The sequence below is a fragment of the Schistocerca nitens genome, chromosome 4, assembly GCF_023898315.1.
Source record: "Schistocerca nitens isolate TAMUIC-IGC-003100 chromosome 4, iqSchNite1.1, whole genome shotgun sequence".
Taxonomy (NCBI): Eukaryota; Metazoa; Arthropoda; class Insecta; order Orthoptera; family Acrididae; genus Schistocerca; species Schistocerca nitens.
In genome coordinates, this window is record NC_064617.1 from 298,701,099 (window position 1) to 298,722,635 (window position 21,537).

Below are 21,537 nucleotides of genomic sequence, written 5' to 3' on the forward strand. Positions count from 1 at the left end.
TACATAATTTATCCCCCACATAGCTGGTCAGAATAAAATCTGCCACTGCTTTCTTACATGCGCTAACTCTTACTGGGAGCGTGGCACAGTGGACAATCCGCTCCTTGCGCCGTTTAACTGCTGCGCGTAAGATTTACCCTGAGACTGAAATTTCTGTTGTTGCTGATTTCTGTTACAGCATTGCCGGGCTAAATGACCAAATTTTGGACATTGGCTGCAACGTTGATGTCTGAAATCTTTTTGTACATAATCCCTTCGTCCACAGCGAAAACAAATTATGTCCATACTACACAATGTCCGGTGACTTAGCCAATGACTCAACTTCATCTAATGAAAATGCAATATACACTACTTCACTCAAATACTTAGGAAATTCCAAATGAATCTTTCTTGACATTTTCGGTTGTAGCCCCCTCAAAAATGCGTTATGAACCCTCTGCTCTGCTTCTCGCAAAATTACCGAGTTTGCCCTATCACCATCCGTGAGCTCATAGGTACCTACACTGATTTTACGAATACGGTCTGCGAAACCTTCAGTCCATTAATTCTGCTTACAAAATACCCTTGTAAGCTGTTTTCGACAATATTTTACCGTGTTCTTCTTCCGATATCTCTGTATTAACCCTTCCTAAAAATCGTCAAATGTTTTAGCCTCCCTCAGATTCTCACATTACACATGACATGTACTCTAGCATCTCCCGTTAACTTCAGTCTAGCAGCGCGTAGTAAATGCTCCTTAAACCCCTGCCAAATTTGGTGACTGTAGCCAAATTGTCAAAAAGGTAAAAACATCTTCACTTCCCTGAGAACGAGGTAAACAGCAGTACCATCCAAAGGGGGGTGGTTTGGGATGTGACTGTTCCCTCTCTGCCCCTCTGAGCTGATTACCTCTATCTGTAATTTCTCTATCTGATCCCTAAGTTATTCAATAGTATTAGCAGCTGAAAGTTCCTTCTCCATAAGTACAGTTTAATCAAGAGGAAAGTAACCGAAAGAATACAAAAGTGATCCAGCAAAAGACAGGAAAAGGGACAACCCACCTGGCTCGAAACGAAAATAACAGAAATCGGCACTTCTTAATTGCGTGGCACACCGCTGCTGTAGGTGCTCCACACTGCTGACTCTTAATTCCGCAAAGCCCGTCCTCCACGATGATTCAACAGTTTTCCAGATACCAGTGTAAACAGGCATGAGACTCCATTGTCCGTCACCAGATTCAAAGGTGGGTTCTCTGCTGGGCTTAAGGAAGAGGATGGTGGGTGTTTGTCCACGGATGGCTCTTGATAACAGAATAACAAAATTTCTTGATCAACAGTAATACATTGGTTGTTGGCCTTCTGGGCCAGTTTGCTTCCGCTCTTAACTTTCTCGGCAGCGACGAAAGTAGCCAGTGGACGCTCAGACGTGAGCCCGCTAGGCTTTGTTCGGTTGTACCGCGGCGACTGGAACCACGCGCTGTTGGCCTCTGTTGTGATCGCAGCCGGGGGCCGTGACGGTAATGGACCCGTTCTTGGAAGCTGTGCCATTGAATGTCCGTCAGGAAATGTGGTTTCAGCATGATGGAGCACCACCTCACTTTTCACTGGCTGTTCGGGGACATCTCAACAGACGGCTTGGTGAAAGATGGATAGGCCTTGGTGGTCCAACCGCGTGGCCGCCACAAATGACGGATTTAGCCCCTGTGGACTACTTCTTGTGGGGTCGTATGAAGAGCCTAATTTATGAGACACCTGTAGAGACAGAGGAAGATCTGCTGGCACGAGTTCTAGGCGCTGCACAAGACCTTGATGAGACACCAGGTACTTACTTACTTTCCGTGTCCGGAACTAGACTTCAGACTTCCAAAAATCAGCAGCCAATATGGCTTTGTCATTTGCCTCCCATAAGTCATTCATTGTGCAGGGCTGGTCTAAATATGACAGATAAGCAGGTGTTGATGATCCTGGACAGAACCACACAGACAGAGTGTGTTCTCATTCTCTTTTAGGAAACCCCATTGCTGCAGGTTTGTCTTGCACTTTGGCACTTCTATACGGTTTAGGGTTCTCCAGACTGTGTATGGTAGGTCTCCACCAGGCGCCAGTTCTTCTTTTACATCTTTATGGGGGTCTCTCAGGTCTACTTCCCACCTTTTCAAACGATTCTCTGCAGCCGACCCTTCCAGGGCTCGGGTACGTGACAGGAAACTCTTCCTCGAACAAAGCCGTCGGTCAGCAGGCTGGTGTCCATATAAAGGATGACGCATGTCCTTTTCTTGCTTGGTTTTTTCGGCTTCGGCAGCGATGTCACGTCGTATGTTGGGCGGTGCGATCCCCATGATTAAGTACATCTTGTGCACTGGGGTTGGTCTCAGGCATCCGGTAACAATCCGTGCCATTTCATTCACCGTGACATCAACTTTTCTCGCGTGTGTTAATTCAGACCATACTGGAGCGGCGTATTCCGCGGCTGAGCGTAAGGGCTGAAGTTCTCAGGACTTTTGGGTTTGCACCCGAGTATCCGCTGGTTAGTTTCCTGATGATGTTGTTTCCAGTTGAGATTTTTTCCCTTGTGGCATTACAATGATGTTTGTAGGTCAGTGTGCGATCCAACGTGACACCAAGATATTGGGGCGTTTTTCAATGCTCGAGACGTTCACCTCTCCATATTACATTTAATTCAAGATTTGCCTCCCTGTTCTTTAAATGGACTGCACAGGTGGGATGGAGAGAGTGTACCAGAACATGTTTCGGAGGTACAATGTGTGTAACAACGCTGGTGGTCGTCACATGGAGCCGCTGTTGTAATGCATCGGTACGTTGCGGCTGGTGCCGTAGATGTTGGGTTCTTGTTGTTGTCGACTAATGTAAAGCATAAGGTTTGAGTTGTAATACAAATGCGTAAATAATAACTGAACGAGTCAGTATTCTTTTCAAATGGATTACAACAATTGTACTGGGTCACGCCTAAGTACATTCCTCACGTGGGTGTGGATGAGACAATCATCTGCATTGAAACTGTCATAGAACGGAAACGATACTTTTCCGAACATGGCTCTGAGCACTATGCGACTTAATTTCTGAGGTCGTCAGTCGCCTAGAACTTAGAACTACTTAAACCTAACTAACCTAAGGACACCATACACATCCATGCCCGAGGCAGGATCCGAACCTGCGACCGTAGCGGTCACTCGGTTCCAGACTGTAGCGCCTAGAACCGCACGGCCACTCCTGCCGGCTTCCGGACATGGGTTCCTATTCAAAATGTTATGTACTCACTACTCTCTACATGTCCTAGAAGTTTGTAACGGGAATTTCCGACCATCCAGTATAAGAGAAAATCAGAAAAACATCATCCACTAAGTCACAACGCGGTCGGAAGTATGCGTTGAGTGATACTGACGGATGGTCACTGAAGAGGACTGCCACGAAAAATAAGAGGCCGATGGTTGCAAAAGTCATTGCAGAAGTGGCTGTCGCTCTCGCAGCCCTGACAGCACCAAACCAACCCAAAAGGAGCTCTAAAAACAAGGAATTTCAGGATGAGCTGGAATTCCAAAACCACTCCTTAGTAATGCAAACGCCTGTACCAGGAAAACGTGGTGTCGGAGCCATACAACCTGGAAAAAAGTGATTTTGTCGGATGAATCGTGTTTCACACACCAATTTCTGTCCGAGTTTATGTCCCAAGAGTGAAATTTGATGAGAATTCGGTGATGGTTTGGACAGTCATATCGTGGCATTCCATGGGCCCCACAGCTGCTATGCAAGATCGCATTATATTCAAGGACTTCGAGACCATTTTGACTGATCAGTTCGATGCCATGGTTCAATGTTTGTCCTCCAATCGTGATACTGTATTCTAAGACGCCAGCTGCCTGTTTTCACAGCTCGCGTCATTCAGAACTGGTACTGTGTGCACGAGGATGAAGTGTCACATCTTCCTCGGCCACCATCCCGAGATGGCTAGAAGCTGTTTTAAACGCTAACGGTATTCCTATAGTGTATTGTGCTTTTGGTGTTTCCCTATTTTTAGGCACCTCCAGTATAATATCTTCCAGGTGCTGCCGGAGTTATACAGAGGGCTCTAAAAATGTATCCACTGTTTATAAGTCCATAACTGGCAAACTAATTGACGGAGTTGTTTCATCTTTGGTAGTGTAATAGTTTGTAGTTCCGGCAATCGCCACATTAGCGTTGTATTGCGTTGTTTTGTTTTGTCAGATGACAGTCGCCAGACAGTCAGTGTTTTGTATTTAGTTGCACCTAGTTACTCGAGTAAACATGGCTGGAACAAGATTTACATTCGATGAAAGGAAGTCAGTTTTGAAGTGGTATTTTAAGTACGAAAACATTAATGAGGTTCAACGGCAATGGCGAAATGAGTATCAAACAGAGCCATCGACACGTTTAACGATTCGTCGCATTCGAGACAAATTCGAAGCCGAACGCTGTGTCAAAGATGTACACAAACAACGATCTGTAACAGTAACAAGTCCAGCTAACTCCCGTCGTGTTTTACAACAATTCACTCGCTCACCACAGAAGTCTGTGAGACAGTGTACCCGTGAAACTGGAGTGAGTTGCTCAAGTGTTCGGCGAATTTTGAAGACAGCAAAGTGGAAGTGCTACATCCCACGATTGCTACACGCAATGAACGAGGACGACCCAGATCGTAGAATGGAGTACTGCGAGTGGTTTACTAACATGGTGCGCAACGATGAAGAGTTTGCAGAGATGAGGCACAGTTCAAACTCAATGGTACAGTAATTCGCCACAATTGCATCTACTGGGCCACCGAAAATACGAACGTCCATGTAGACAAAGCCGTGAATTTGCCAGGAGTAAATGTGTGGTGTGAATTGTCTTACCGGGGCTTGATTGGGCCATTCTTCTTTGACGGCACAGTTACCGGTGAGGTGTACCTACAAAAGTTTCAGACTTCCATTTTACCTGCCATCTGAGACTTGTATGGAGACGGAAGAATTTACTTTCAACAAGATGGTGCCCCAGCCCACTACCAAAATCGTGTTAGGGCGTATCTGGACGAAAATCTACCAGGAAGATGGATAGGCCGTAGAGGTGCTGTGGAGTATCCAATACGTTCCCCATACCTATCTCCTCTGAACTTTTACCTCTGGGAAACACTAAAGGACGTCGTTTATCGGCAAAAGCCACGCGCATTAGATGAACTTCGAGAATCTATCGTAAATTCATGTGCGAATATCCAACTGAACAAGTTGCTGTCAGTAGTTCGTGCTGCAGTTCGACGGCATCGTTTGTGTGGATGTTAATGGTGACCATTTCGAACACCTACAGTGATATCTTTAAGTTGGATTTTAAACTACACTTTCACCAAAAATGAGACAACTCCGTCAATTAGTTTGCAAGTTATGGACTTTTAAACAGTGGATACAGTTTTTTGGACCCCTCTGTATATGTATTTTTGAATGACTGTTGATGGAGTATAAAGTTGAAAGACTTTCATTAATGCCATACATCTTACATGAACAGATATATGTCTGACTTGTAACAGTACCATGTTGACTATCCTGTCTGATTCACATGGTAACTGCTCGTAACAGTGCGCAGAACAAGTGTTCTGTGGAGCACGCATTTTATTTCATTTCCCCAATATCGCTCTATGTGATCAACAGCCAATAGTCCGTGCATATTCTGTACTCTACATGAAACACATGTTGTAAGCCTGGCAGTGGGCTGTAACTGTTTTCTTCTGTTCCTTTCTGGGGAAGGCGACGGAGAGTTTCCATTAACCTTCTCGGCACAACAGCCGGAGGGATCTACCAAAAAAACGTGCAGGCGGTATACCTGCACATTCCTAGGTGGCCTACACGGCGAGTTCGGCGTACACGAGATGAAGCTTCAGCGGCAAAAGCGAAGTTTTCCACTTATTTTAACAGCGAGACGTTACATTGACTCCTCTAGATTCATTGTAAAAGCTTCGATATTTTCAATTTCTCTCTGTTCTGGAGGGAGGCTACGGTGACATCCTCCCGCCCTTTCTCCCATATCCTGATTTGGCCTGCGCGCCACTGTTTCGGAGCCAGACCGCGGATTGGCCACTTAGTACCCACCAAAAAATTCAGCCGTTCTGTTTCACTGTGATGTGGGGCAGGAATTGTTCGTTCGGTCTCTGACTTTGAGTATTTTATCTGTGGCGCTAAGCTCTTTTGCCAACATGGGCGCACGGGCCTTAGTTTTACTATAGTACAACATACAGTCACCATTGATCTTTATTTTACAATTGCCATTGCCGACTTTCGCCCATATAAACAGGTACTCATCAGCATTCAACTTCTTCTTTCTGCTGGTAGACAAAACAAATGGCATACTAAGAACAAGAGTTCCATAAGGCTGTTTAGTCAACAGTCCTGTAGTCTCGGCTATACTCCACGTCTTCCAAGTAGTAATATTTGCATCTGGAAACGGTTCAAGGCCACCATAGTCTGCGTGATTGCCCCAAACAACAGCCAACGTAAGCCATGTACTGCCTCCAAACACTGCTTGTACATCACAGGTGAAGTTCAGATGCAGTCCACGAAAAAAGTTTGGTCCACCAATCAATCGCTGTTTATTAAACTGTCCAGACAAGTCAATATCAATAGCTTTTAAGCTCCGATACACAAGTACACTGCGCCGCCAGCGACGACGGTAACCTAGACGTCGCAGAGGAATTGCTGAGGCATCATTAGTAAACCAAAAGGATTTGATTGCCCTCGCAAAGTTTGGTCAACTCTTAATCGCATCAGAACCAACTATGGGAGATGCGCCGACTCCTTACACAGATGGAGTAAACTTCCTTCGGCCGCTTGCGACTGTGGCGATGAGAGTCAGACGGTCAAACTCATCGTGCAGGAATGCCCATTAAGGGCATATGAGGGTGACCCACAGGATTTCCTAATGGCGACCCAAGAGGCAATCGACTGTATATTTTCTAAGCTGGACGTTTGTTTGTGATTGCTCTTCTGTGAGTGTAAATTTACAATTGGTTGTGTCCTTATATACAAACTGTTATTTATTGTTCTGTTTATGCATCTGTGATTTTTTAATCGTGTTGTTTCTGTAATTTTTACTGTGATGTTATGAGCCATAAGCTAAATAAATAAATAAACTCAGTCGTGGCACGTAGCGTCTGCTGGACATTAGCTGAAGGCTGCTGGGAAGAGGACATAGGATGGAGTGGTTGTGAAGAGAACTCCGGATGAAGCCTAAGTCGGGTCATGTGGGATATTATGACGCGCAAAATGCTGACGGCTTCAGTGCTTTCAGGAACAGGGAGTGCTAGTTTGGTATTCAAATTACCTTTGTGTGAGGGCTTAGACTTTCGAGTCAAACTTGATGCCATGACTTCAGTCTTCGAAAGGAGCCAGTGTCACTTGCGTCGAAAATCTTGGTTCACGGCAGTCCGTCCTGTCCTTGGTAGTAGACAACTTATATGATGGAACTCTAGCCTTTCGACCCCAGTTCGGTTCTGGGTTCGTTCTACTGTAAATGCAACCCAGAATCAACCCATCTTTCTTTACTCTGTTTAATGGAGAAGTTTTAGCGCCTGACTGGCTAGGAACCGATTCGTTAGCAGATTATCTCTGAAAGCACAGGGTATCCCAATGCTGAGCCATACGCGAACTGTCTACATTTTCCACAATATATAGGAACGGGACCATCATAGTTAAAAAAACAAAAAATGGTATTCTTTAATTTTCTGTTCATCCTACGTTAATCAACTGTCAGCATCGCTTTATCTTTATAATTTGTTAGACCTATTCAGCTTATTAACACTCCTAATGTACTTTAGCATGTGGTATCTGAGATATTTTGGGTTTGGAACTGAATATAAAACAAAGCAAGTCGTCACCGTAAGGTCGTACCGAATTAGGGCGCTTACCTTGTCCAGGATTAATCTGGGCGTGTATCATTTTAACTTCAGGGGTTAGATGGTTCATGAATAACTTAGAGCTCAGCGTGGCCATCATATTTATAGTGAACTAGCAAACCCTGCAGTGCTTCGCAATTCCTAAACATGTATTGCAGTTGGATATGCATCACAATCTCCTTCTCCCCCCCCTCTCTCTATCTAGTTCCTCCCCCTTTCCCTCTGTCCATCCCCTCCTCACCCTCCCCCTATCAATTTTCTCCTGTCCCATTTCTCTACTTCCATCTTCTTCTCCCCCCCTCTCCCTGTCCATCTGCTCCTCCTCCCATCTCTCTCTGCTCGTATCCTCTTTCCCCCTCTGTCCATCTCTTCCTCCCCCCCTCCCCCCCACTCTCACTCTGTCCTTGAGCCTTATATTCTGTTGTTGCAGACAAAGCTTTGATTGGGGGCTGAAATCTCGAAAAACAAGTGGCTAAATCGGTTGGGACCGTTGGTATGAGAAAGATCGCCCCACTTGCAGTATCTGCGAGGAGAGAAGCTTTCACGACAATATTTCACACACTTTTTTTAATGTATGAACAGGTAGGATTTAAGCTTCGGATGATACTGATTCCTTAGTAATATTCTGATCATAAGCTGGCGGTCCATAAATATAACTTTCCTGTTTTCTGTTAAAACCGACTGTGAGGAAGAAAACAAAACAGCACATTATGTATAAGGATAAAGAATATTTGGGAGAAACAATTCGTCAAATGATTAAAATATCCTGCTATCGTAGTTGAAATTGACTTCAAGGAAGAAAGTTAAACCACACGTTTTCGTGTATAAGGATAAAGAATATTTGGGAGAAACAATTCGTCAAATGATTAAAATATCCTGCTATCGTAGCTAAAATTGACTTCAAGAATGAAAGTTAAACCACACGTTTTCGCAGCACAGTATTATTTTTCACAGTCGGTTTTAGCATAAAACCTTTAAGAGTTCTTGATGAAATATCGTGTCAATCGATCAATAACTTTTTGAGATTCTTGTTAACATTGTTTCTATGTCATATATACCGGGTGATCAAAAAGTCAGTATAAATTTGAAAACTGAATAAATCACGGAATAATGTAGATAGAGAGGTACAAATTGAGACACATGCTTGGAATGACATGGGGTTTTATTAGAACCAAAAAAATACAAATGTTCAAAAAATGTCTGACAGATGGCGCTTCATCTGATCAGAATAGCAATAATTAGCATAACAAAGTAAGACAAAGCAAAGATGATGTTCTTTACAGGAAATGCTCAATATGTCCACCATCATTCCTCAACAATACTGTAGTCGAGGAATAATGTTGTGAACAGCACTGTAAAGCAAGTCCGGAGCTAATGGTGAGGCATTGGCGTCGCATGTTGTCTTTCAGCATCCCTAGAAATGTCGGTCGATCATGATACACTTGCGACTTCAGGTAACCCCAAAGCCAATAATCGCACGGACTGAGGTCTGGGGACCTGGGAGGCCAAGCATGACGAAAGTGGCGGCTGAGCACATGATCATCACCAAACGACGCGCGCAAGAGATCTTTCACGTGTCTAGCAATACAGGGTGTTTTTTTGGTTCTAATAAAACCCCATGTCATTCCAAGCAAGTGTGTCAATTTTTACCTTTCTATCTACATTATTCTGTGGTTTATTAAGTTTTCAAATTTATACTGACTTTTTGATCACCCGGTATATACAGGGTGTTTCAAAAATGACCGGTATATTTGAAACGGCAATAAAAACTAAACGAGCAGCGATAGAAATACACCGTTTGTTGCAATATGCTTGGGACAACAGTGCATTTTCAGGCGGACAAACTTTCGAAATTACAGTAGTTACAATTTTCAACAACAGATGGCGCTGCGGTCTGGGAAACTCTATAGTACGATATTTTCCACATATCCACCATGCGTAGCAATAATATGGCGTAGTCTCTGAATAAAATTACCCGAAACCTTTGACAACGTGTATGGCGGAATGGCTTCACATGCAGATGAGATGTACTGCTTCAGCTGTTCAATTGTTTCTGGATTCTGGCGGTACACCTGGTCTTTCAAGTGCCCCCACAGAAAGAAGTCACAGGGGTTCATGTCTGGCGAATAGGGAGGCCAATCCACGCCGCCTCCTGTATGTTTCGGATAGCCGAAAGCAATCACACGATCATCGAAATATTCATTCAGGAAATTAAAGACGTCGGCCGTGTGATGTGGCCGGGCACCATCTTACATAAACCACGAGGTGTTCGCAGTGTCGTCTAAGGCAGTTTGTACCGCCACAAATTCACGAAGAATGTCCAGATAGCGTGATGCAGTAATCGTTTCGGATCTGAAAAATGGGCCAATGATTCCTTTGGAAGACATGGCGGCCCAGACCAGTACTTTTTGAGGATGCAGGGACGATGGGACTGCAACATGGGGCGTTTCGGTTCCCCATATGCGCCAGTTCTGTTTATTGACGAAGCCGTCCAGGTAAAAATAAGCTTCGTCAGTAAACCAAATGCTGCCCACATGCATATCGCCGTCATCAATCCTGTGCACTATATCGTTAGCGAATGTCTCTCGTGCAGAAATGGTAGCGGCGCTGAGTGTTTGCCGCGTTTGAATTTTGTATGGATAGAGGTGTAAACTCTGGCGCATGAGACGATACGTGGACGTTGGCGTCATTTGGACCGCAGCTGCAACACGGCGAACGGAAACCCGAGGCCGCTGTTGGATCACCTGCTGCACTAGCTGCGCGTTGCCCTCTGTGGTTGCCATACGCGGTCGCCCTACCTTTCCAGCACGTTCATCCGTCACGTTCCCAGTCCGTTGAAATTTTTCAAACAGATCCTTTATTGTATCGCTTTTCGGTCCTTTGGTTACATTAAACCTCCATTGAAAACTTCGTCTTGTTGCAACAACACTGTGTTCTAGGCGGTGGAATTCCAACACCAGAAAAATACTCTGTTCTAAGGAATAAACCATGTTGTCTACAGCACACTTGCACGTTGTGAACAGGACACGCTTACAGCAGAAAGACGACATACAGAATGGCGCACCCACAGACTGCGTTGTCTTCTATATCTTTCACATCACTTGCAGCGCCATCTGTTGTTGAAAATTGTAACTACTGTAATTTCGAAAGTTTGTCCGCCTGAAAATGTACTGTTGTCCCAAGCATATTGCAACAAACGGTGTATTTCTATCGCTGCTCGTTTAGTTTTTATTGCCGTTTCAAATATACCGGTCATTTTTGAAACACCCTGTATATGATACATGATACTTTAATAAATATCTGGATGGACATGGGAAATGAATCTTTCAAATATATATATATATATATATATATATATATATATATATATATATATATATATATATATATATATATTAAAAGATTTATTTCCCATGTCCATCCAGATGTTTATTAAAGTATCATGTAAAAGTTTCAAGTAAACTTCCAGATTTTTGCTAACAACGTTTGCTTTTCATGTATTGCATATGTACTTATTTACCCTATATATTTAAAAAAATGTAGTCTGTGTCCATCCGAAATTTTCGACATTTTTGTTAACGACACTTGCGCTTTATACATCAACGGGAAAAAGAATCACAACACCAAGAAGGAGTTGTATGACATAAAGGACAGTTGGCAGTAGTGTTTCTACATCTTAAAGATGAAATTCAAATTTCGCGCTAGTAGCGCCAAAATGAGCGTGAAAATCAGGTTTGCTTTAGATACAGACTGTAATGGTCATGAGCGTTCGTTACCTTTGAGACTGGACGTGGAGGACTGCTATTAGTCGAGAACGCCTTTAAGGCGACAAAGACGCTATTATCAACACTTCACTGAGTTTGAACGAGGTCGTGTAATAGCGCTACAAGAAGATGGATGTTCCTTCTGCGATACTGCAGAAAGGCTTGGTAGGAATGTAGCCACTAAACACGATTGCTGGCAGCTTTGTTCACGAGAATGTTCGGTCACAGAAAGGCCAGGTTCTGGCCGGCCACGTGGTATTACCGAGAGGAAAGACCATCATGTTCTGTATATGGCTTTGTCGCATCATATGCATCTGTAGCAGCAGTTTGTGCCGTAGTTGGCACCAAACTGAGAAAATGCATTGTTACAAATCGGTTACTTAAGGATCACTTCTAGCCAGGTGATCTACAGGGTGTTACAAAAAGGTTCGGCCAAACTTTCAGGAAAAATTACTCACACACAAATAAAGAAAAGATGTTATGTGGACATGTGTCCGGAAACGCTTAATTTCCATGTTAGAGCTCATTTTAGTTTCGTCAGTATGTACTGTACTTCCTCGATTCACCGCCAGTTGGCCCAATTGAAGGAAGGTAATGTTGACTTCGGTACTTGTGTTGACATGCGACTCATTGCTCTACAGTACTAGCATTAAGCACATCAGTAAGTAGCATCAACAGATCAGTGTTCATCACGAACGTGGTTTTGCAGTCAGTGCAATGTTTACAAATGCGGAGTTGGCAGATGCCCATTTGATGTATGGATTAGCACGGGGCAATAGCCGTGGCGCGGTACGTTTGTATCGAGACAGATTTCCAGAACGAAGATGTCCCGACAGGAAGACGTTCGAAGCAATTGATCGGCGAGTTAGGGAGCACGGAACATTCCAGCCTATGACTCGCGACTGGGGAAGACCTAGAACGACGAGGACACCTGCAATGAACGAGGCAGTTCTTCCTGCAGTTGACGATAACCCTAATGTCAGCGACAGAGAAGTTGCTGCTGTAGAAGGTAACGTTGACCACGTCACTGTATGGAGAGTGCTACGGGAGAACCAGTTGTTTCCGTACCATGCACAGCGTGTGCAGGCACTATCTGCACCTGATTGGCCTCCACGGGTACACTTCTATGAATGGTTCATCCAACAACGTGTCAATCCTCATTTCAGTGCAAATGTTCTCTTTACGGATGAGGCTTCATTCCAACGTGATCAAATTGTAAATTTTCAGAATCAGCATGTATGGGCTGACGAGAATCCGCACGCAATTGTGCAATCACGTCATCAACACAGATTTTCTGTGAACGTTTGGGCAGGCTTTGTTCGTGATGTCTTGATTGGGCCCCATGTTCTTCCACCTACGCTCAAAGGAGCACGTTATCACGATTTCATACGGGATACTCTACCTGTGCTGCTAGAACATGTGCCTTTACAAGTTCGACACAACATGTGGTTCATGCACGATGGAGCTCCTGCACATTTCAGTCGAAGTGTTCGTACGCTTCTCAACAACAGATTCGGTGACCGATGGATTGGTAGAGGCGGACCAATTCCATGGCCTCCACGCTCTCCTGACCTCAACCCTCAACCCTCTTGACTTTTATTAATGGGGACATTTGAAAGCTCTTGTCTACGCAACCCCGGTACCAAATGTAGAGACTCTACGTGCTCGTATTATGGACGACTGTGATACAATACGCCATTCTGCAGGGCTGCATCAGCGCATCAGGGATTCCATGCGACGGAGGGTGGATGCATGTATCCTCGCTAACGGAGGACATTTTGAACATTTCCTGTAACAAAGTGTTTCAAGTCACGCTGGCACGTTCTGTTGCTGTGTGTTTCCATTCCATGATTAATGTGATTTGAAGAGAAGTAATAAAATGAGCTCTAACATGGAAAGTAAGCGTTTCCGGACACATGTCCACATAACATATTTTCTTTCTTTGGGTGTGAGGAATGTTTCCTGTTAGTTTAGCCGTATCTTTTTGTAACACCCTGTATAGCGTGCGTTCCACTAATCCCAAACCACCTTCATTTGTGACTTCAATGGTGTTAAACGGTAGCTCACTAGAGGGCAGGGGGTCAAGGTCTGTTGTGTTTTCTGGTGAAAGCAGCTGTCCTCGGTGCCAGTGATGGCCGCGTGTTGGTTAAAAGGAGGCCAGCTGAGGAACTGCAACCAACCTGTCTCCGTGCTAGGCACACTGGACCTGCACCTGGACTTACGGTCTAGGATCCGATTTCGTATGACAGCAGGAGCACTCTCGTGATATCACACACACTCTGGCTGAAAATTTGTACGTCAGTCTGCTGATTCGACTAGTTGCGATGCCATTGATGAACAGGACATCAGCGGGGTATTTTCCAACAGCAGTCCGCTCGCTCACATACCCCTTCTGTAACCCAACATTCTCTACAGAGTGTCATCATGTTGCCTTGGCTTGCTCCATTACCAGATCTGTCAGCAAATCGAGCACATATGGGACATCATCCAACGACAACTTCAGCGTCACCCACAAACGGAATTAACTGTTAGTCTACTGACCGACGAAATGCAACATGCAATGAGCTCCATACCAGAAACTGATATCCGGAACCTGTACAAAAGTACAACATTATGCATGAGTGTCTGCGTGGCGATCTTGCAGTGTTACACACTTAAATGTATTCTCAAAATTTCATTATTCTACATTAATTACTTTTTGGTGTCCTTTCTGTCAGTGTATACAGGGTGTTTCAAAAATGACCGGTATATTTGAAACGGCAATAAAAACTAAACGAGCAGCGATAGAAATACACCGTTTGTTGCAATATGCTTGGGACAACAGTACATTTTCAGGCAGACAAACTTTCGAAATTACAGTAGTTACAATTTTCAACAACAGATGGCGCTGCGGTCTGGGAAACTCTATAGTACGATATTTTCCACATATCCACCATGCGTAGCAATAATATGGCGTAGTCTCTGAATGAAATTACCCGAAACCTTTGACAACGTGTCTGGCGGAATGGCTTCACATGCAGATGAGATGTACTGCTTCAGCTGTTCAATTGTTTCTGGATTCTGGCGGTACACCTGGTCTTTCAAGTGTCCCCACAGAAAGAAGTCACAGGGGTTCATGTCTGGCGAATAGGGAGGCCAATCCACGCCGCCTCCTGTATGTTTCGGATAGCCAAAAGCAATCACACGATCATCGAAATATTCATTCAGGAAATTAAAGACGTCGGCCGTGCGATGTGGCCGGACCCATCTTGCATAAACCACGAGGTGTTCGCAGTGTCGTCTAAGGCAGTTTGTACCGCCACAAATTCACGAAGAATGTCCAGATAGCGTGATGCAGTAATCGTTTCGGATCTGAAAAATGGGCCAATGATTCCTTTGGAAGACATGGCGGCCCAGACCAGTACTTTTTGAGGATGCAGGGACGATGGGACTGCAACATGGGGCGTTTCGGTTCCCCATATGCGCCAGGTCTGTTTATTGACGAAGCCGTCCAGGTAAAAATAAGCTTCGTCAGTAAACCAAATGCTGCCCACATGCATATCGCCGTCATCAATCCTGTGCACTATATCGTTAGCGAATGTCTCTCGTGCAGCAATGGTAGCGGCGCTGAGTGTTTGCCGCGTTTGAATTTTGTATGGATAGAGGTGTAAACTCTGGCGCATGAGACGATACGTGGACGTTGGCGTCATTTGGACCGCAGCTGCAACACGGCGAACGGAAACCCGAGGCCGCTGTTGGATCACCTGCTGCACTAGCTGCGCGTTGCCCTCTGTGGTTGCCATACGCGGTCGCCCTACCTATCCAGCACGTTCATCCGTCACGTTCCCAGTCCGTTGAAATTTTTCAAACAGATCCTTTATTGTATCGCTTTTCGGTCCTTTGGTTACATTAAACCTCCATTGAAAACTTCGTCTTGTTGCAACAACACTGTGTTCTAGGCGGTGGAATTCCAACACCAGAAAAATACTCTGTTCTAAGGAATAAACCATGTTGTCTACAGCACACTTGCACGTTGTGAACAGCACACGCTTACAGCAGAAAGACGACATACAGAATGGCGCACCCACAGACTGCGTTGTCTTCTGTATCTTTCACATCACTTGCAGCGCCATCTGTTGTTGAAAATTGTAACTACTGTAATTTCGAAAGTTTGTCCGCCTGAAAATGTACTGTTGTCCCAAGCATACTGCAACAAACGGTGTATTTCTATCGCTGCTCGTTTAGTTTTTATGGCCGTTTCAAATATACCGGTCATTTTTGAAACACCCTGTATATATATATATATATATACACTACTGGCCATTAAAATTGCTACACCAAGAAGAAATGCAGATGATAAACGGGTATTCATTGGACAAATATATTATACTAGAATTGACATATAATTACACTTTCACGCAATTTGGGAGCACAGATCCTGAGAAATCAGTACTCAGAACAGCCACCTCTGGCCGTAATAACGGCCGTGATACGCCTGGTCATTAAGTCAAAGCTTGGATGGCGTGTACAGGTACAGCTGTCCAGGCAGTTTCAACACGATACCACAGTTCATCTAGAGTCGTGACTGGCGTATTGTGACGAGCCAGTTGCTCGACCACCATTGACCAGACGTTTTCAATTGGTGAGAGATCTGGAGAATGTGCTGGCCAGGGCATCAGCCGAACATTTTCTGCATCCAGAAAGGCCCGTACAGGATTTGCAACATGCCGTTGTGCATTATCCTGCTGAAATGTAGGGTTTCGGGGAGCCGAATGAAGGCTAGACCAACGGGTCGTGACATATCTGAAATGTAACGTCCACTGTTCAAAGCGCCGTCAATACGAACAGGAGGTGACCGAGACGTGTAACCAATGGCACCCCATACCATCACGCCGGGTGATACGCCAATATGGGGATGACGAATACACACTTCCAACGTGCGTTCACCGTGATGTCGCCAAACACGGATGCGACCGTCATGATGCTGTAAACAGAACCTGGATTCATCCGAAAAAATGACGTTTTTCCATTTGTGCATCCAGGTTCGTCGTTGAGTACACCATCGCAGGCGCTCCTGTCTGTGATGCAGCGTCAAGGGTAACCGCAGCCGTGGTCTCCGAGCTGATAGTCCATGCTGCTGCAAACGTCGTCGAACTGTTCGTGCAGATGGTTGTTGTCTTGCAAACGTCCTCATCTGTTGACACAGGGATCGAGACGTGGGTGCACGAACCGTTACAACGATATGGCTAAGATGCCTGTCATCTCGACTGCTAGTGTTACGAGGCCGTTGGAATCCAGCACGGCGTTCCGTATTACCCTCCTGAACCCACCGATTCCATATTCTGCCAACAGTCATTGGATCTCGACCAACGCGAGCAACAATGTCGCGACACGATAAACCGCAATCGCGATAGACTACAATCCGACCTTTATCAAAGTCGGAAACGTGATGGTACGCATTTCTCCTCCTTACACGAGGCATCACAACAACGTTTCACCAGGCAACGCCGGTCAACTGCTGTTTGTGAATGAGAAATCGGTTGGAAACTTTCCTCATGTCAGCACGTTGTAGATGTCGCCACTGGCGCCAACCTTGTGTAAATGCTCTGAAAAGCTAAGCATTCGCATATCACAGCATCTTCTTCCTGTCGGTTAAATTTCGCTTCTGTAGCACATCTTCGTGGTGAACAATTTTAATGGCCAGTAGTGTACATAAAGTTTTGCATCACCTCGGGTCCGAGAGTTCCGGAACTTGTACTGAAAACTGAAATAGAGATCAACATAAACATCATTTCCGCCCTTTTCATTGCTCATGAAAACCACACATTGCATCTTGTACCTCCATACAGCGTGACCTACAGGTCCAGATTGCTGTACACACCGGTACCTCTAACACCTATTTATGCATGCCTGTATTCGTCGTGGCATACCGTCCACAAGTTCATCAAGGCACTGTTGGTCTAGATTGTCCCTCTCCTCAACGACGATACGGCGTAGATCCCTCAGTGTCGTTGGTGTGTCACGTCGTCCATAAACAGCCCTTTTCAATCTTTCCCAAGCATGTTCGATAGGGTTCATGTCTGGTGAACATGCTGGCCACTCTAGCCCAGCGATGTCTTTATCCTGAAGGAAGTCATTCACAAGATGTGCACGATGGAGCGCGAATTATCGTCCATGAAGACGAATGCCTCGCCAATATGCTGCCGATATGGTTGCAGTATCGGTCGGAGGATGACACTCCCGTATCGTACAGCCGTTACGGCGTTTTCCATGACCACCAGCGGTGTACGTTGGCCCAACATATTGCCACCCGAAGACATCAGGAAACCTCCACCTCCTGCACTCGCTGGACAGTGAGTCTAAAGCGTTCAGCCTGACCGGGTTGCCTCCAAACACGGCTTCGACGATTGTCTGGTTGAAGGTGTATGTGACACTCATCGGTGAAGAGAACGTGATGGCAATCCTGAGCGGTCCATTCGGTATGTTGCTGGACCCATGTGTACCACGCTGGTGTTGTGGTTTTCAAAGATGAACCTCTCAATGGACGTCAGGAGTGACGTTGCGCATTATGCAACCTAATGCGCACAGTTTGAGTCGTAATACGACGTCCTGTGGCTGCATGAAAAGCAGTTTTCAACATGGTGGCGTTGCCGTCAGGGTTCCTCCGAGCCATAATCCGTAGGTAGTGGTCATCCACTGCTGTAGTAGCCATTGGGCGGCCTGAGCGAGGCATGTCTCTCTGTATCTCCTCCATGTCCGAAAAACATCGTTTTGGTTCACTCCGACACGACTGGACACTTCCCTTGTTGAGTGCCCCTACTGGCACAAAGTAACAAAGCGGACGCGATCGAACCGGGGTATTCACTGGATAGGCATAGTTGAACTGCAGACAACACGAGCCGTGTACCTCCTTCCTGGTGGAATGATTCGAAATGATCGGTTGTCGGACCCCCTCCGTCTTATAGGCGCTCCTCATGCATGGTTGTTTACGTCGTTTAGTGACATCTCTGAACAGTCGAAGGGACTTTGTATGTGATATAATATCCACAGTCAATGTCTATCTTCGGGAGTACTGGGAACTGGGATGATGCAAACCTTTTTTTGATACATATAATACAGGGTGGTCCATTGATAGTGACCGGGCCAAATATCTCACGAAAAAAGCATCAAACGAAAAAACTACAAAGAACGAAACTCGTCTAGCTTGAAGGGGTAAAACCATATGGCGCTATGGTTAGCCGGCTAGATGGCGCTGCCATAGGTCAAACAGATATCAACTGCGTTTTTTAAAATAGGAACCCCCATTTTTATTACATATTCCTGTAGTACGTAAAGAAATATGAATGTTTTAGTTCGACCACTCTTTTTTCGTTTTGTGATAGATGGCGCTGTAATAGTCACAAACGTATAAGTATGTTGTATCACGTAACATTCCGCCAGTGCGGACGGTATTTGCTTTGTGATACATTACCCGTGTTAAAATGGACCGTTTACCAATTGCGGAAAAGGTCGATATCGTGTTGATGTATGGCTATTGTGATCAATGTGTGCTATGTGTGCTGCTTATGCTGCTCGGTATCCTGGACGACATCATCCAAGTGTCCGTACCGCTCGCTGGATAGTTACGTTATTTAAGGAAACAGGATGTGTTCAGCCACGTGTGAAACGTCAACCACGAACTGAAACAAATGATGATGCCCAAGTAGGTGTTTTAACTGCTGTCGCGGCTAATCCGCACATCAGTAGCAGACAAATTGCGCGAGAATCGGGAATCTCAAAAACGTCGGTGTTGAGAATGCTATATCAACATCGATTGCACCCGTACCACATTTCTATGCACCAGGAATTACATGGCGACGACTTTGAACGTCGTGTACAGTTCTGCCACTGGGCACAAGAGAAATTACGAGACGATGACAGATTTTTTGCACGCGTTCTATTTAGCGACGAAGCTTCATTTACCAACAGCGGTAACGTAAACCGGCATAATATGCACTATTAGGCAACGGAAAATCCACGATGTCTGCGTCAAGTGGAACATCAGCTAACTTGGCGTGTTGATATATGGTGTGGCATTATGGGAGGAATGAAATTGACCCCCATTTTATCGATGGCAATTTAAATGGTGCAATGTATGCTGATTTCGTACGTAATGTTCTACTACTGTTACTACAAGATGTTTCACTGCATAACAGAATGGCGATGTACTTCCAACATGACGGATGTTCGGCACATAGTTCGCGTGCGGTTGAAGCGGTATTGAATAGCAATTTCATGACAGGTGGATTAGTCGTTCACCGGATCTGACGTCTCCGGATTTCTTACTGTGGGGAAAGTTGAAGGATATTTGCTATCGTGATCCACAGACAACGCCTGACAACATGCGTCAGCGCATTGTCAATGCATGTGCGAACATTACGGAAGGCGAACTACTCGCTGTTGAAAGTCGTTACACGTATTGCCAAATGCATTGAGGTTGACGGATATCATTTTGAGCATTTATTGCATTAATGTGTTATTTACAGGTAATCACGCTGTAACAGCATGCGTCCTCAGAAATGATAAGTTCACAAAGTAACATGTATCACATTGGAACAACCGACATAAAATGTTCAAACGTACCTACGTTCTGTATTTTAATTTAAAAAACCTTCCTGTTACCAGATGTCCCTCTAAAATTGTAAGCCATATGTTTGCGGCACCATCTATCACAAAGCGAAAAAAGTGGTCCAACTAAAACATTCATATTTATTTCCGTACTACACGAATATGTAATAAAAATGGGGGTTCCTATTTAAAAAACGCGGTTGATATGCGTTTGACCTATGGCAGTGTCATCTAGTGGGCCAACCATAGCGCCTCTGTTTTCCCCGTTCAAGCTGGACAAGTTTCGTTCTTTGCAGTTTTTTTTTTTTTTTAGCTTTTTCGTTTGACGCTTATTTTGTGAGATATTTGGCCCGGTCACGATTAAAGGACCACCACATATATATATATATATATATATATATATATATATATATATATATATATATATATATATATGTATGTATATATATTCAGGGTGTTACAAAAACGTACGGCAAAACTTTCAGGAAACTTTCCTCACACACAAATAAGGAAAAGATGTTATGTAGACATGTGTCCGGAAACGCTTAATTTCCATGTTAGAGCTCATGTTCTCTTTACGGATGAGGCTTCATTCCAACGTGATCAAAATGTTAATTTTCACAATCAGCATGTGGGGGCTGACGAGAATCCGCACGCAATTGTGCCATCACGTCATCAACACAGATTTTCTGTGAACGTTTGGGGAGGCATTGTTCGTGATGTCTTGATTGGGCCCCATGTTCCTCCACCTACGCTCAAAGGAGCACGTTATCATGATTTCACACGGGATACTCTACCTGTGCTGCTAGAACCTGTGCCTTTACAAGTACGACAACATGTGGTTCATGCACGATGGAGCTCCTGCACATTTCAGTCGAAGTGTTCGTACGCTTCTCAACAACAAATTCGGTGACCGATGGATTGGTAGAGGCGGACCAATTCCATGGCCTCCACGCTCTCCTGACCACAACCCTCTTGACTTTTATTAATGAGGGCATTTGTAAGCTCTTGTCTACGCAACCCCGGTACCAAATGTAGAGACTCTACGTGCTCGTATTATGGACGACTGTGATACAATACGCCATTCTGCAGGGCTGCATCAGCGCATCAGGGATTCCATGCGACGGAGGGTGGATGCATGTATCCTCGCTAACGGAGGACATTTTGAACATTTCCTGTAACAAAGTGTTTGAAGTCACGCTGGCACGTTCTGTTGCTGTGTGTTTCCATTCGATGATTAATGTGATTTCAAGAGAAGTAATAAAATGAGCTGTAACATGGAAAGTAAGCGTTTCCGGACACATGTCCACATAAC

The 21,537-nt window shown here is 44.8% G+C and overlaps 1 protein-coding gene across 1 annotated transcript in view; it reads left to right on the forward strand.

Moving 5' to 3' along the window:
• The window catches only part of LOC126252266 (facilitated trehalose transporter Tret1-like), a 69,067-nt gene that overhangs the window by 21,451 nt on the left and 26,079 nt on the right, over positions 1 to 21,537 (forward strand). The window lies entirely within an intron of this gene.